This window comes from Pleurodeles waltl, chromosome 1_1 (genome assembly GCF_031143425.1).
Source record: "Pleurodeles waltl isolate 20211129_DDA chromosome 1_1, aPleWal1.hap1.20221129, whole genome shotgun sequence".
Classification (NCBI taxonomy): domain Eukaryota; kingdom Metazoa; phylum Chordata; class Amphibia; order Caudata; family Salamandridae; genus Pleurodeles; species Pleurodeles waltl.
Genome location: NC_090436.1, coordinates 251,179,721 through 251,188,135, shown reverse-complemented (window position 1 = coordinate 251,188,135; position 8,415 = coordinate 251,179,721).

The window sequence follows — 8,415 nt, the reverse complement described above, 5'->3', positions numbered from 1 at the left end:
ATCTCTAAACAGTTGATGTGCAATTTGGACTCCTCGGATGACCAAATACCTCCAGTCGAGATGGGACCGCAACGGGCCCTCCATCCCAGACGGCTTGCATCTGATTCTAACACAAGATCTGGGGCTGATGGAAAAATACTTTTCCCATTCCAAGCACCTAAATGGTCTATCCACCATTGAAGCTCTGTACGTGACACGAGGTCTAGGGGAATGATATCCGAATATGATAGTCCCTTTCTCAAGTGTTGAATCTTCATTCTTTGAAGAGAACGGTAATAAAGGGGACCAGGGAAAATTGCCTGGATAGAAGAGGATAGAAAACCTCCTAATCGTGCTAAAGACCTGAGAGAAACGAGGGAGCTGCGAAGGATTTGGAGAATTTCTGACTTTATGGATTTTATTTTTGCAGCGGGAAGAAGAAGACTTGCTGAAAGAGAATTTATTTGGAATCCCAAGAATTCTATGACTTGGGAGGGAATCACAAGAGATTTTTCCCTGTTTATTATAAAACCTAAGTCCTCTAAGAGAGAGCAGGTAATATTTAAATGAACGAGAAGAGTCTGAGAAGACTGACTTAAGGTGAGGATATCGTCCAGGTAAATTAGAAGTCTTATCCCTTGTGCTCTCAAGAAAGCTACAACGGGCTTCAAGAGCTTGGTGAAGCACCAAGGAGCTGACGATAGTCCGAAGGGTAGAGAGGTAAAGTGATAAGTTCAGTCCAACCATTGAAATTGAAGAAATTTTCTGAACTTTGGATGAACAGGAACCACCAAATATGCATCCTGTAGGTCCAGACGGACCATCCAGTCATATCGGAGCAGGATATCTCTGAGGTGAAGAATGGTCTCCATTTTGAAGTGGCGGTATACCACAAACCGATTGAAATGCTTGAGATTGATAACTGGTTGAATCTTTTTGTTTTTCTTTTGAACTAAGAAATTGGGATGGTAAAACCCAACGGATGAGAATGGGTGATTGAAATCGCCTGTTTTTGTAGCAAAGAGTTTACTTCGAGAGAGATGAGTTGGACCATTTCTGAGAAAAAATGGGGAGATGGAAGAGTGTCTACTTGAACAGGGGTTGAATAAAGATCTATTTTGTAACCCTGAACAGTGTCTAGAACCCACGAGTCTGAGGTAATTGCTAACCAATTTGAAAGAAAATGGTAAATACGACCCCCTATCAGAAAGGAACCAACATGAGGGCTTACCTGTTGGATTGGCAGTTCTTGAATTCCTGAAGGACCTGGAACGGGTACCTCTGCCCCATTGGGGGTAAAACTGCGGTCTGAATTCTTGATGAGAGGAGTTGTAGAATCCCTTGGAACCTTGGTTGACAAATCTGCGGCCGGTAAAGCGGCCCCTGCCTCTACCGGCCCTGGCAAAAACACGCTGGTTAAACATTTTCCTCATGGACTGCTGAGCCTTGTCCAATGAAGTGAATGTGGCTACGTATTTACTCAAGTCCTTAATAAGAAATTCCCCAAAAAGCTGTCCTTCCATTTTTAAATGAGGGTGGACGGTTGCCAAGTTGATTAATGTGGCGTCGAGTTTGATAAGGAGACCTTTCCTTCGCTCATGGATGAGAGACGAGTTTGCGTTCCCCAGGAGACAAAAACAGCGTTGAACCCATAATGATAATTCTTCCGGGTCTAAAATGGTGACTTCCAACCTGGCCGATTCCACCAGGTCAAAGATCCGCATAAGCGGACCAATGACGTCCAAAAGCTTGTCCTGACAGGACGACCACGCTTTGTCAACCTGTTTATGTGGGTCTTTGCCCAATTTGGTGAAAAAGGTCAACAAAGGCTGATCAATAGCAGGAGTGATGGTAGCCTTGTGAGGAAGAGCCGGCCGAGGGCATTCTGACTTTAACTTGGCTCTTGTTTGCTTGTCCAGAGGCGAATATAGTTTTGGAGCCACATAACGACCCAAGTGGTCTGCGGGGGACCATTCCGTTGAGTTGGGATGGAGAATGTGTGTTGGGTCAAACATGGGGAAACCCTCTGCATCAAAGATGGATTGGATTGGATTGGCAGTGGTGACAAAGGCCCCTGCAGCACCCGGGGTGCTGCAGGGGCGGGGTCGAGCTCCAGAGAGGCCACACAGCACAGTACACTGTGCAGGGTCGGCAGGCCCCTGACTGGGTCCAGAGGGGAGGGGCCCCCTCCTGGTACTTTGCAGGGGGCATCTTAAGTTTTGTTATTCCACTGTGATGTGGGGTAGATTGGAGTGGGGTAGATTGGGTGAAGTGGGGTAGACTGTAGTGGAGTGTGGTAGATTAGGGTACATTGCAGTGGAGTGGAGTAGATTGGGTTAAATTGGAATGGAGTGAAATGGGGTAGATCGGAGTGGAATGGGGTAGACTAGAGTGAGTGGGTTAGATGGGGTCGAATGGTGTTGATTGGAGTGGAGTGGAATAGATTGGGGTAGACTGGAGTGGAGTGAGTTAGATTAGAGCAGGGTAGACTGGGGTTGATTGGAGTTGAGTGATGTAGATTGGAGTGGGTAGGGAAGATTTTGGGGTAGATTAGAATGGGGTGGGGTAGGTTAAAGTAGGGTAGATTAGTGTGGGGTAGATTGGATGGGGTGGATTGGAGTGCATTGGGGTTGAGTGGGGTAGATTAGAGTGAAGTGGGGTAGACTGGAGTGGTAGATTGAAGAGAAGTAGTGTAGATTGGAGTGGAGAGGGGTCAATTGGTGGATTGGTAGATTGTGGTAGATTGGAGGGATTTGGAGATGGGTAGATTAAAGGTAGGTAGATTGGATTGGGGTAGAGTGGGATGGGATATATTTGAGTGGAGTAGGTTGGGGTACGGTGAATTAGGGTAGATTGCATTTGAGTGGGGTAGATTAGGGTAGATTGTAGTGGAGTAGATTGGGGTAGGTTGGAGTGGAGTAGATTGGAAATTAGTGGAGTTGATTGGAGTGAAGTGTGGTGGAGTGGGGTAGATTGGAATAGAGTGTGGTTGATTAGGTGGGTTGGGGTGAGATAGATTGGAATGGAGTGGGGTAGATTGAGGTAGATTAGAGTGGAGTGGATGGAGTGGAGTGGGGTAGATCGGGTAAATTGGAGTAATTGTAGTGAATTGTGGTGGATTGGAGTGGGGTAGACCTGGGTACAATGGAGTGGGGTAGATTGGAGTGGGGTAAATTGGAGTGAGGTAGAGTGGGGTAGATTGGACTGGGGTAGATTTGTAGTAAAGTGGGGTAGATTGTGGTAGATTGGGGTTAAGTGAGTTAGATTGGGTCGATTTGCGTGAAGTGGAGTGGGGTAAATTGGGGTGAAGTGGAGTATGGTGGATTGCGGTAGAGTGGAGTGGAGAGGGATAGATTGAGGTAGATTAGCATGAGGTAGATTGGAGGGGGAAGAGTGGGTTTGGGCAAGTTTGAGTGGGGTAGATTGGAGGGGAGTGGACTAGATTGCATTGGAGTGGGGTAGATTGGGATAGAGTTGATTGGAGTAGGGTAGATTGTGGTAGATCAGAGTGGGGTAGATTGTGGATGATCGGAGTGTGGTAGATTGGGGTAGTTTGGAGAGCAGTGGCGTGGGGTAGATTGAGGTGGAGTGAAGTGGGATAGTTTGGGGTAAATTGCAGTGGGGTAGATTGTGGTAGATGTTAATGTCCCATGTTGGGTTAGATTGTAGTGGAGTGGGGTAGACTGGAAGGAATGGAATGGGGTAGATTGAAGTGGAATGGAGCTGGTTCAATTGGATTGGAGTGGAGATTGAAGTGGAGTGTAGTGGAATGGGGTAGATTGGAATGCAATGCAGTGAGGTAGATTGGAGTGGAGTTAGATTGGAGTGGGGGACATTGAGGTGGAGTGGGATAGATTGGAGATGAGTGGAGTGGGGTAGGGTAGGCTGGAGTGGAGTGGGATACATTGGGGTGGAGTGGGGTAGATTGTGGTGAATTGGAGTAGGGTGGATTGTGGTAGCTTGGAGTGGGTGGATTGGGATAGATTGGAGTGGGGTAGATTGGGATGGAGTGGGGTAGATTGCAGTTGAGTGGGGTAGATTGGAGTGGAATAGCGTAAAGTGAAGTAGATTGGAGTGGAATGTGGTAGAATGGAGTGGAGTGGGGTAGATTACCAGAGATTGGAGTAGAGTGGGGTACATTGGAGTGGACTAGGGTAGACTTGGGGAGAATCAGTGGAGTGGGGTACATTGAAGTGGAGTAGATTGGAGTAGGGTAGATTGGAGTCTAGAGGGATAGGTAGGAGTGGCATGAGGTAGATTGGAGTGAAGTAGAGTAGGGTAGATTAGGATAGACTATGGTGAGGTGGAGTAGATGGGACTGAAGTAAATTGGATTGGAGTGAGGTAGATTGGAGTGAAGAGGGGTACACTGGAGGGAGTAGAGGGGTGTGTTGTGGAATGGTGTAGAGTTGAGTGACAAGGAGAGTTGTAGAGTGGAGTGGCTTGTCATAGAGTGGAGTATCTTAGAATGGAGTAGCTTGGCATAGAGTGGAGGGGTACAGAGTGGAGCAGAGTGTTGTAAAGTGGAGTGGTGTAGAATGGAGTGGCGTAGTGTGGACTATGCATGGTGCGGTAGTGCACTGCTATTACAGACAACACATTTTCAGTTGAAATGACAATTACATTTCCACAGTCATACAGTTTTAATGCACACAATGGTAACGTGTGGAAATTTCATCACATAGGCCCTCATTATGACCCTGGCGGTGAGTGATAAAGTGGCGGTAATACCGCCAAATTATGACCATGGTGGTGATAACTCCCATAGACAGCCAATGTACCACTCCAACTGCCAGGGCGGAAACAACACTCACCATGGCGGTAGCCGTCAACAGCAAGGCGGGAGACAAAGTACACGCCCACCATAGTATGACAAAGGAAACCGCCACCTTTTCCGGGGCGGAACCAACGCCATCAAAAGCCTGGCGGAAACAAATCACTGAAAAGAAAAGACTCACCATCGGAGAAACAGGGAAGAACAACGCCACCATGGAACCTGAACTGCAAGTTTTCCCAATGATCTTCTACGTTGTGCTCCACCTGGAACACCAACGCCGACTATGGCGGTGAGTACAGCCACCTAGCACACAAAGGAGGGAGGGACAAAAAAACAAGAGTGACACACACACACACACACACAACACACACCATCCACACACACACTATACACACAACCAGCTGCACGCGAAAAACAATATGCACCCGATACACGTCAGAATAATGCAAGGACAACAGGAATGCACGAAAGTGGATGTATTCATATCAACAGCTAATAAATTATCGAATTGTCCGTGAAACAGATATGTACACAAAGGGACACTGCCCAGTCCAATGTTCAAGGGGCCCACATGGTCACAGGACACAGTCCAAGGCCCAACTCGAATCTTGACCTAATCCGGATAGAACTCTGTAGGGGCATCAGTTTGCAAGTGGGCAGGTACCTCTGGGGGTGGGGTGGCACCTCAGCCGGTTCTGGAGGGGGCATCATGCCCATTTCTCTGTCCTGGGGAATGCAAGGCCACAGTATCTCAGTCTGGTGACTTTCCCACTGGTTCTGGAGGGGGCAACATGCCCATTGCTCTGTCCTGGGGAGTGCAAGGCCACAGTCTCTCAGTTGGGTGACTTTCCCACTGGTTCTGGAGGGGGCAACATGCCCATTGCTCTGTCCTGGGGAGAGCAAGGCCACAGTCTCTCAGTTGGGTGACTTTCCCACTGGTTCTGGAGGGGGCAACATGCCCATTGCTCTGTCCTGGGGAGTGCAAGGCCACAGTCTCTCAGGTGGGTAACTTGCCCACTGGTTGTGGAGGGGGTAACATGCCCATTGCACTGTCCTGGAAAGTGCAAGGCCACAGGTTCTGGTGGGGGCATCTCATACAGCAGCCCCTGGAGGGTGGCCTACATGGCATCCAGTGGTGGTGATGGCTGCAGTGTGATGGCAGATTGATGTGCCTCCTAGGGAGCCTCTGCAGTTTGTGTTGGCTGCAGTGTGGTGGCAGATGGAGGTGCCTCCTGGGCAGCCTCTGCAGTTGTTGACAGCTGCAGTGTGGTGGAAGATGGAGGTGCCTCCTGGACAGCCTCTGCAGTTGTTGATGGCTGCAGTGTGGTGGCAGATAGAGGTGCCTCCTGGGCACCCTCTGCAGGTGGTGATGGCTGCACTTTCTCAGCTGGTGGTGGGGGCCCTGTGACCACTGCTGGTGGTGGAGGTATCACCCTGACAGCCTCCGCTGGAGTAGAGGGCTTCGTCCCCTCCATGACATGGGGTGTGGACTCCTTACCCTTGCTGGCAGAGGTTGATGGCTTCTTCTCCTTCTTGGCTGGGGGTGCAGGCTCCTTCCCCGTCTTGCCTGGAGGTGCAGGCTCCTTCCCCTTCTTGCTGGAGGTGCAGGCTCCTTCCCCTTCTTGCCTGGAGGTGTGGTATCCTTCCCACCAAGTCTAGGTGGTGCCACCACTGTCCCCGTGGACTGTTTGGCTGAGGTGCGGGGCTGGATCGTTGGGACCCTGCTCTTAAGGGCAGGATGGGGAAAGGGGGCGAGAGGTCAAGTTGGGCAAGGAAAAGCTTCTTAGGGATGGTGGAGCGGGAGGAAGGAGGAGTGATGGGAGTGGAGGTTGAGGGAGTGGTTGTAGGAGGTGTATGTCTGCTGGATTTAGGTGCAGGTGCATGGGCTGTATGCTGATGTGAGGTGGATGGCTGTTGGGTGTGTGAGTGCTTGCGTTTGTGTCCTTTAGGAAGTGGGGACAGACAAGGTGGGAGAAGACAGAGGGGACGTGTGCATGGATGTTGTGGAGGTGTCCGCTAGTGAGGTGTGGGTGCTGCTTGGTGTGATGATGCTGGTAGTGGATGTTGATGTAGTGCACGCAGGTGTGAGTGTGGACGTGAATGGGAGGTAGGTGGAGGAGGAAGAGGAGGGGGAGACAGTGGAGGCAGTGGAGCTTGTCATGTCTGCAACTGTATGGGGTTTGCATGAGTGATTTGTGGGATGAAGTGTGGTGCTTGTTTTTGCCTGTGCCACTCTTGGGTGTTGTCTTGTGTGCATGCTCGTCTGTATGTGTGCCTGGGATGGGTTGGAGTTGAGGAGAATGGGACTGGGAAGTGGTAGTTGGAAGGGGGATGGTAGAAACATGGGCAATGGCTACCATCAAAGAGGAGGCCAGAGTCTGAATCGATCTCTGTTGGGCCGCCAATCCACTGTGAACGCCCTCCAGGAATGCATTGAATTGCTGCATCTGGGATGCTAGCCCCTGGATGGCATTCACAATGGTTGATTGCCATACAGAGATGGATCTCAGGAGGTCAATAGCCTCCTCAATCAGGGCAGCAGGGCTGATTGGGGCAGGGCCTGAGGCGAAGGAAATGCCCACCCTCCTGGGTGTGCGGGCACGGGCAACTCACTGAGAGGCTCCTGGGAGGGCGGTGCTGGTACGGGGGTGGCAGCTGTACCTGCAGCTGGGGTGGTCACAGAGGTGTCCGCCACCACCAGGGAGCTTCCAGCAGAGGAGGTATCTTAGTCTGTGTTGTCACCTCTTGTCTCCGGCGTGGTGCACCCCTCGCCCTCCGTCCCACTGGTTCCCTCGGCGTCAGTGGACTCTGCCTACTGGGTCCTGTGGGATGCAGCTCTCTCTGTTGCCGGTGCCCCTGCTCCTCCTCCAGATGATGCTAATGTACGCAAGGACAGGGTGACAGAACAAAAAGGTGGGGGAGAGAGACAAAGGAAACCCTGGGTCAATGACTGCACCAACACCACAGTTGCCATACACAGGACCATCACACACAGGGAACAGGCTTAAGCACCATGCATTTGCACTGCCAGTGATATGGCTAGATGCTAAGGCAAGATGACCACCACACACTACCAACTGTACCCACGGAGACCTGCCTGAAATGGAATGCTAACAAGCTAGGTTACCTGTATTTGATATACACCCATTACCCTAGAGATGACACACACTGCAATAACTGGCCTGGCCTTAGGGGAACCCACTAACTTACATCCACCATCCGGATCCCACCCCACCTCCCAAAATTTGTCATAAGTCCCACTGTACTCACCCCCTTGTGGCTGCTGTGATTCCCTCAAGCGCCTATCCAGCTCAGGGTTGGCCACCGCCAGTATGCAGGCCATCAAGGTAGGTCAGGTTCCTACGGGCATCCCTTCCTCGTTGGGAGGCCATCCCCAGCTGGGCCTCCGCAGTCTTCCATGCCCAGCGTCTCAGGTCCTCCCACCGTTTCCGACAGTGGGTGCTCCGCCTGCCATAGACCCCCAGGGTCCAAACGTCCTTGGTGATGGCATGCCATAATCCCTTCTTTTGATGGGCGCTGACCTGCAGAGGCAATACAGACAGGAGCACACCATTAAACAAACAGTCCAGCCTGTCACACATGGCCCACCATACCCGTTTCCATCACCATTGGCACCCACATCATCCGACGCACTACATG